The sequence below is a fragment of the Oncorhynchus mykiss genome, chromosome 8 (genome assembly GCF_057628025.1).
Source record: "Oncorhynchus mykiss isolate SJ-2025 chromosome 8, ASM5762802v1, whole genome shotgun sequence".
Lineage (NCBI taxonomy): Eukaryota > Metazoa > Chordata > Actinopteri > Salmoniformes > Salmonidae > Oncorhynchus > Oncorhynchus mykiss.
The window spans coordinates 1,742,501-1,752,500 of NC_143029.1; positions in this window are offsets into that span (position 1 = coordinate 1,742,501).

Sequence of the window (10,000 nt, forward strand, 5' to 3'; positions counted from 1 at the left end):
CCACCATATTACCACCATAACACCATCATATTACTACCATATTACCACCATATTACCACCATATTACTACCATTTTACTATCATATTACCACCATATTACTACCATAACACCACCATATTACTACCATATTACCACCATATTACTACCATATTACTACCATATTACCATCATATTACTACCATTATACCACCATATTACTACCATATTACCACCATATTACCACCATATTACCACCATATTACCACCATATTACTACCATATTACTACCATATTACCACCATATTACCACCATATTACCACCATATTACTACCATATTACCACCATATTACTACCATATTACTACCATTATACCACCATATTACTACCATTATACCACCATATTACCACCATATTACTACCATATTACCACCATATTACAACCATATTACCACCATATTACCACCATATTACCACCAAATTACTACCATATTACCACCATATTACCACCATATTACCACCATATTACCACCATATTACTACCATATAACCACCATATTACCACCATATTACCACCATATTACTACCATATTACCACCATATTACTACCATATTACTACCATATTACTACCACATTACTACCATATTACCACCATATTACTACCATATTACCACCATATTACTACCATAACACCACCATATTACCACCATATTACTACCAAATTACCACCATATTACTACCATATTACTACCATATTACTACCATATTACCACCATATTACTACCATATTACTACCATATTACTACCATATTACTACCATATTACTATCATATTACCACCATATTACTACCATATTACTACCATATTACTACCATATTACTACCATAACACCACCATATTACCACCATATTACTACCATATTACTACCATATTACCACCATATTACTACCGTTATACCACCATATTACTACAGTAACACCACCATATTACTAACATATTACCACCATATTACCACCATATTACTACCATAACACCACCATATTACCACCATATTACCACCATAACACCATCATATTACTACCATATTACCACCATATTACCACCATATTACTACCATTTTACTATCATATTACCACCATATTACTACCATTATACCACCATATTACTACCATATTACCACCATATTACCACCATATTACCACCATATTACCACCATATTACTACCATATTACTACCATATTACCACCATATTACCACCATATTACCACCATATTACTACCATATTACCACCATATTACTACCATATTACTACCATTATACCACCATATTACTACCATTATACCACCATATTACCACCATATTACTACCATATTACCACCATATTACAACCATATCACCACCATATTACCACCATATTACCACCATATTACTACCATATTACCACCATATTACCACCATATTACCACCATATTACTACCATATAACCACCATATTACCACCATATTACCACCATATTACTACCATATTACCACCATATTACTACCATATTACCACCATATTACTACCATATTACCACCATATTACCACCATATTACTTCCATATTACCACCATATTACCACCATATTACCACCATATTACAACAATATTACCACCATATTACCACCATATTACCACCATATTACTACCATATTACCACCATATTAACACCATATTACCACCATATTACCACCATATTACCACCATATTACTACCATATTACCACCATATTACTACCATATTACCACCATATTACTACCATATTACCACCATATTACTACCATATTACCACCATTATACCACCATATTACTACCATTATACCACCATATTACCACCATATTACTACCATATTACCACCATATTACAACCATATTACCACCATATTACCACCATATTACCACCATATTACTACCATATTACCACCATATTACCACCATATTACCACCATATTACCACCATATTACTACCATATAACCACCATATTACCACCATATTACCACCATATTACTACCATATTACCACCATATTACTACCATATTACCACCATATTACTACCATATTACCACCATATTACCACCATATTACTTCCATATTATCACCATATTACCACCATATTACCACCATATTACCACCATATTACAACAATATTACCACCATATTACCACCATATTACCACCATATTACTACCATATTACCACCATATTACCACCATATTACCACCATATTACCACCATATTACTACCATATTACCACCATATTACTACCATATTACCACCATAGTACCACCATATTACCACCATATTACCACCATATTACTACCATATTACTACCATATTACCGCCATATTACCACCATATTACTTCCATATTACCACCATATTACCACCATATTACCACCATATTACCACCATATTACTACCATATTACCACCATATTACTACCATATTACCACCATATTACCACCATATTACCACCATATTACCACCATATTACCACCATATTACTACCATATTACCGCCATATTACCACCATATTACTTCCATATTACCACCATATTACCACCATATTACCACCATATTACTACAATATTACCACCATATTACTTCCATATTACCACCATATTACTTCCATATTACCACCATATTACCACCATATTACCACCATATTACCACCATATTACCACCATATTACCACCATATTACTTCCATATTACTTCCATATTACCACCATATTACTTCCATATTACTTCCATATTACCACCATATTACCACCATATTACCACCATATTACCACCATATTACTACAATATTACCACCATATTACTTCCATATTACCACCATAAAACTTCCATATTACTACCATATTATCACCATATCAAATCAAATCAAATCAAATCAAATGTATTTATATAGCCCTTCGTACATCAGCTGATATCTCAAAGTGCTGTACAGAAACCCAGCCTAAAACCCCAAACAGCAAGCAATGCAGGTGTAGAAGCACGGTGGCTAGGAAAAACTCCCTAGAAAGGCCAAAACCTAGGAAGAAACCTAGAGAGGAACCAGGCTATGTGGGGTGGCCAGTCCTCTTCTGGCTGTGCTGGGTGGAGATTATAACAAAACATGGTCAAGATGTTCAAATGTTCATAAATGACCAGCATGGTCGAATAACAATAAGGCAGAATAGTTGAAACTGGAGCAGCAGCACAGTCAGGTGGACTGGGGACAGCAAGGAGTCATCATGTCAGGTATTCCTGGGGCATGGTCCTAGGGCTCAGGTCCTCCGAGAGAGAGAAAGAAAGAGAGAATTAGAGAGAGCATATGTGGGATGGCCAGTCCTCTTCTGGCTGTGCCGGGTGGAGATTATAACAGAACATGGCCAAGATGTTCAAATGTTCATAAATGACCAGCATGGTCGAATAATAATAAGGCAGAACAGTTGAAACTGGAGCAGCAGCACAGCCAGGTGGACTGGGGACAGCAAGGAGTCATCATGTCAGGTAGTCCTGGGGCATGGTCCTAGGGCTCAGGTCCTCCGAGAGAGAGAAAGAGAGAAGGAGAGAATTAGAGAACGCACACTTAGATTCACACAGGACACCGAATAGGACAGGAGAAGTACTCCAAATATAACAAACTGACCCCAGCCCTCCGACACATAAACTACTGCAGCATAAATACTGGAGGCTGAGACAGGAGGGGTCAGGAGACACTGTGGCCCACTCCGAGGACACCCCCGGACAGGGCCAAACAGGAAGGATATAACCCCACCCACTTTGCCAAAGCACAGCCCCCACACCACTAGAGGGATATCTTCAACCACCAACTTACCATCCTGAGACAAGGCTGAGTATAGCCCACAAAGACCTCCGCCACGGCACAACCCAAGGGGGCGGGGGGGGGGGGCGCCAACCCAGACAGGATGACCACATCAGTGACTCAACCCACTCAGGTGACGCACCCCCTCCAGGGACGGCATGAGAGAGCCCCAGTAAAGCCAGTGACTCAGCCCCTGTAATAGGGTTAGAGGCAGAGAATCCCAGTGGAAAGAGGGGAACCGGCCAGGCAGAGATAGCAAGGGTGGTTCGTTGCTCCAGAGCCTTTCCGTTCACCCTCCCACTCCTGGGCCAGACTACACTAAATCATATGACCCACTGAAGAGATGAGTCTTCAGTAGAGACTTGAAGGTTGAGACCGAGTTTGCGTCTCTGACATGGGTAGGCAGACCGTTCCATAAAAATGGAGCTCTATAGGAGAAAGCCCTGCCTCCAGCTGTTTGCTAAAAATTCTAGGGACAATTAGGAGGCCTGCGTCTTGTGACCGTAGCGTACGTGTAGGTATGTACGGCAGGACCAAATCAGAGAGATAGGTAGGAGCAAGCCCATGTAATGCTTTGTAGGTTAGCAGTAAAACCTTGAAATCAGCCCTTGCTTTGACAGGAAGCTAGTGTAGAGAGGCTAGCACTGGAGTAATATGATCAAATTTTTTGGTTCTAGTCAGGATTCTAGCAGCCGTATTTAGCACTAACTGAAGATTATTTAGTGCTTTATCCGGGTAGCCAGAAAGTAGAGCATTGCAGTAGTCTAACCTGGAAGTGACAAAAGCATGGATTAATTTTTCTGCATCATTTTTGGACAGAACGTTTCTGATTTTTGCAATGTTACGTAGATGGAAAAAAGCTGTCCTTGAAATGGTCTTGATATGTTCTTCAAAAGAGAGATCAGGGTCCAGAGTAACGCAGAGGTCCTTCACAGTTTTATTTGAGACGACTGTACAACCATTAAGATTAATTGTCAGATTCAACAGAAGATCTCTTTTTTTTCTTGGGACCTAGAACAAGCATCTCTGTTTTGTCCGAGTTTAAAAGTAGAAAGTTTGCAGCCATCCACTCCCTTATGTCTGAAACACATTCTTCTAGCAAGGGCAATTTTGGGGCTTCACCATGTTTAATTGAAATGTACAGCTGTGTGTCATCCGCATAGCAGTGAAAGTTAACATTATGTTTTCAAACATCCTCAAGAGGTAAAATATATAGTGAAAACAATAGTGGTCCTAAAACGGAACCTTGAGGAACACCGAAATTTACAGTTGATTTGTCAGAGGACAAACCATTCACAGAGACAAACTGATATCTTTCCGACAGATAAGATCTAAACCAGGCCATATTACTTCCATATTACCACCATATTACTTCCATATTACCACCATATTACTACCATATTACCACCATATTACTACCATATTACTACCATATTACCACCGTATTACTACCATATTACCACCATATTACTACAATATTACCACAATTTTACTACCATATTACTACCATATTACCACCATATTACTACCATATTACCACCATATTACTACCATATTACTACCATATTACTACCATATTACTACCATATTACCACCATTTTACTACCATATTACTACCATATTACTACCATATTACTACAATATTACCATTATTTTACTACCATATTACTACCATATTACCACCATATTACTACCATATTACTACCATATTACCACCATATTACTACCATATTACTACCATATTACTACAATATTACCACCATATTACTACCGTATTACTACCATATTACTACCATATTACCACCATTTTACTACCATATTACTACCATATTACCACCATATTACTACCATATTACTACCATATTACTACAATATTACCACCATATTACTACAATATTACTACAATATTACCACCATTTTACTACCATATTACCACCATATTACTACCATATTACTACCATATTACTACCATATTACCACCATTTTACTACCATTTTACTACCATATTACTACCATATTACCACCATATTACTACCATATTACTACCATATTATTACAATATTACCACCATATTACTACCATATTACCACCATTTTACAACCATAATACCACCATATTACTACCATATTACTACCATATTACTACCATACCAATACCATACTACTACAATTCTACTACCATACTACTACCATACTACTACCATACTAATACTATAATACTACCATACCAATACCATACTACTATCATAATGCTACCATACCAACACCATATTACTAACATAATACTACCATACCAATACCATACTACTATCATAATGCTACCATACAAACACCATATTACTAACATAATACTACCATACCAACACCATATTACTAACATAATACTACCATACCAATACCATACCAATACCATACTACTATCATAATGCTACCATACCAACACCATATTACTAACATAATACTACCATACCAATACCATACCAATACCATACTACTATCATAATGCTACCATACCAACACCATATTACTAACATAATACTACCATACCAATACCATACCAATACCATACCAATACCATACTACTACCATAATACTACCATACCAATACCATACCACTACCATACTAATACTAATCTACTACCATACCATGTGTGCCACATATTACATCTAACAATAGTGTTTTTGTCTGATATTTCTGGTGTTTGTGTTCAGCCAATGGCACATAGTAAACACACTGTAAACACACATAGTAAACACACACAGTAAACACACACAGACAGACACACAGACACACAGACACACATATATACACACACACATACACACACACACACACACACACACAAAGACACACACACACACACCGCACACACACACACACACACACTCGTACATACAGGTTTAAATGCCTACTCCCTGCTGGTGCTGTTTCATGGATTACAGCTCCTGAGGCATGCTCTTGTTTTAGGCAGCATATTTATCTAACTCTCCGCCAAGAAAAATGTTGAATTGAACTAAAATGGTCTAAGACAAGAAAAATGGTCTCTGTGCTAATTCAGACTGTTGGATTGTTGATATTTTATATTTGGGGTATTTTACTGTTCACTCATTTAAATATTTAGCAGTACTGTTACTTAGGTACCAGAGATTTAACAAATACTTTTGGTTGTAAATATAAATGTAAATATAGTTATATGAACATTAACTTGACATTTGTATTAAGTGGTATATTATATATTTGCTGAGCAACATTGAATGAGTGTTGAGGAAAGGGTTAACGTACAGGCTGCTGACACCCCACATTAACCACTCTACACATTAACCACACCCCTCATTAAACACACCCCTCATTAAACACACCCCTCATTAACCACTCTACACATTAACCACACCCCTCATTAAACACACCCCTCATTAACCACTCTACACATTAACCACACCCCTCATTAAACACACCTCTCATTAAACACACCCCTCATTAACCACTCTACACATTAACCACACCCCTCATTAAACACACCCCACATTAACCACTCTACACATTAACCACACCCCTCATTAACCACACCCCTCATTAACCACACCACACATTAACCACACCCCTCATTAACCACACCACACATTAACCACACCCCTCATTAACCACACCCCTCATTAACCACACCCCTCATTAACCACACCATTCATTAACCACACCCCTCATTAACCACACCATTCATTAACGACACCCCTCATTAACCACAACAATCATTAACCACACCCCTCACACACACACACACAAACACACACACACACACACACACACACACACACACACACACACACACACACACACACACACACACACACACACACACACATACTAAAGAGCCCTGATAATTACTGCATTCCATACCTTCAGTGTCTGTAAATCTGATTTGATCCCGTATTAATGCAGTTTCTGTATATCTGATCTAGTATTAATGCAGTGTCTGTATATCTGATCTAGTATTAATGCAGTGTCTGTATATCTGATCTAGTATTAATGCAGTGTCTGTATATCTGATCTAGTATTAATTCAGTGTCTGTACATCTGATCTGATCTAGTATTAATTCAGTGTCTGTATATCTGATCTGATCTAGTATTAATTCAGTGTCTGTATATCTGATCTGGTCCAGTATTAATGCAGTGTCTGTATATCTGATCTGGTCCAGTATTAATGCAGTGTCTGTATATCTGATCCAGTATTAATTCAGTGTCTGTATATCTGATCTGGTCCAGTATTAATGCAGTGTCTGTACATCTGATCTGATCTAGTATTAATTCAGTGTCTGTATATCTGATCTGGTCCAGTATTAATGCAGTGTCTGTATATCTGATCTGGTCCAGTATTAATGCAGTGTCTGTACATCTGATCTGATCTAGTATTAATGCAGTGTCTGTATATCTGATCTGGTCCAGTATTAATTCAGTGTCTGTATATCTGATCTGGTCCAGTATTAATTCAGTGTCTGTATATCTGATCTGGTCCAGTATTAATTCAGTGTCTGTATATCTGATCTGGTCCAGTATTAATTCAGGTGTCTGTATATCTGATCTGGTCCAGTATTAATTCAGTGTCTGTATATCTGATCTGGTCCAGTATTAATTCAGTGTCTGTATATCTGATCTAGTATTAATGCAGTGTCTGTATATCTGATCTGGTCCAGTATTAATTCAGTGTCTGTATATCTGATCTGGTCCAGTATTAATTCAGTGTCTGTATATCTGATCTGGTCCAGTATTAATTCAGTGTCTGTATATCTGATCTGGTCCAGTATTAATTCAGTGTCTGTATATCTGATCTGATCCAGTATTAATTCAGTGTCTGTATATCTGACCTGGTCCAGTATTAATTCAGTGTCTGTATATCTGATCTGGTCCAGTATTAATTCAGTGTCTGTATATCTGATCTGGTCCAGTATTAATGCAGTGTCTGTATATATTAACTAGTATTAATGCAGTGTCTGTATATCTGGTCCTGTATTAATTCAGTGTCTGTATATCTGATCTGGTCCAGTATTAATTCAGTGTCTGTATATCTGATCTGGTCCAGTATTAATTCAGTGTCTGTGTATCTGACCTGGTCCAGTATTAATGCAGTGTCTGTATATCTGACCTGGTCCAGTATTAATTCAGTGTCTGTATATCTGATCTGGTCCAGTATTAATTCAGTGTCTGTACATCTGATCTGGTCCAGTATTAATTCAGTGTCTGTATATCTGATCTGGTCCAGTATTAATGCAGTGTCTGTATATCTGATCTGGTCCAGTATTAATGCAGTGTCTGTATATCTGGTCCAGTATTAATGCAGTGTCTGTATATCTGACCTGGTCCAGTATTAATTCAGTGTCTGTATATCTGATCTAGTATTAATGCAGTGTCTGTATATCTGATCTGGTCCAGTATTAATTCAGTGTCTGTATATCTGACCTGGTCCAGTATTAATTCAGTGTCTGTATATCTGATCCAGTATTAATTCAGTGTCTGTATATCTGATCTGGTCCAGTATTAATTCAGTGTCTGTATATCTGATCTGGTCTAGTATTAATGCAGTGTCTGTATATCTGACCTGGTCCAGTATTAATGCAGTGTCTGTATATCTGATCCAGTATTAATTCAGTGTCTGTATATCTGATCTGGTCCAGTATTAATTCAGTGTCTGTATATCTGATCTGGTCTAGTATTAATGCAGTGTCTGTATATCTGACCTGGTCTAGTATTAATGCAGTGTCTGTATATCTGATCTGGTCCAGTATTAATGCAGTGTCTGTATATCTGATCTGGTCCAGTATTAATGCAGTGTCTGTATATCTGATCTGGTCCAGTATTAATTCAGTGTCTGTATATCTGACCTGATCCAGTATTAATTCAGTGTCTGTATATCTGATCTGGTCCAGTATTAATGCAGTGTCTGTATATCTGATCTGGTCCAGTATTAATTCAGTGTCTGTATATCTGATCTGGTCCAGTATTAATTCAGTGTCTGTATATCTGATCTACTATTAATGCAGTGTCTGTATATCTGACCTGGTCCAGTATTAATTCAGTGTCTGTATATCTGATCTGGTCCAGTATGAATGCAGTGTCTGTATATCTGATCTAGTATTAATTCAGTGTCTGTATATCTGATCTAGTATTAATTCAGTGTCTG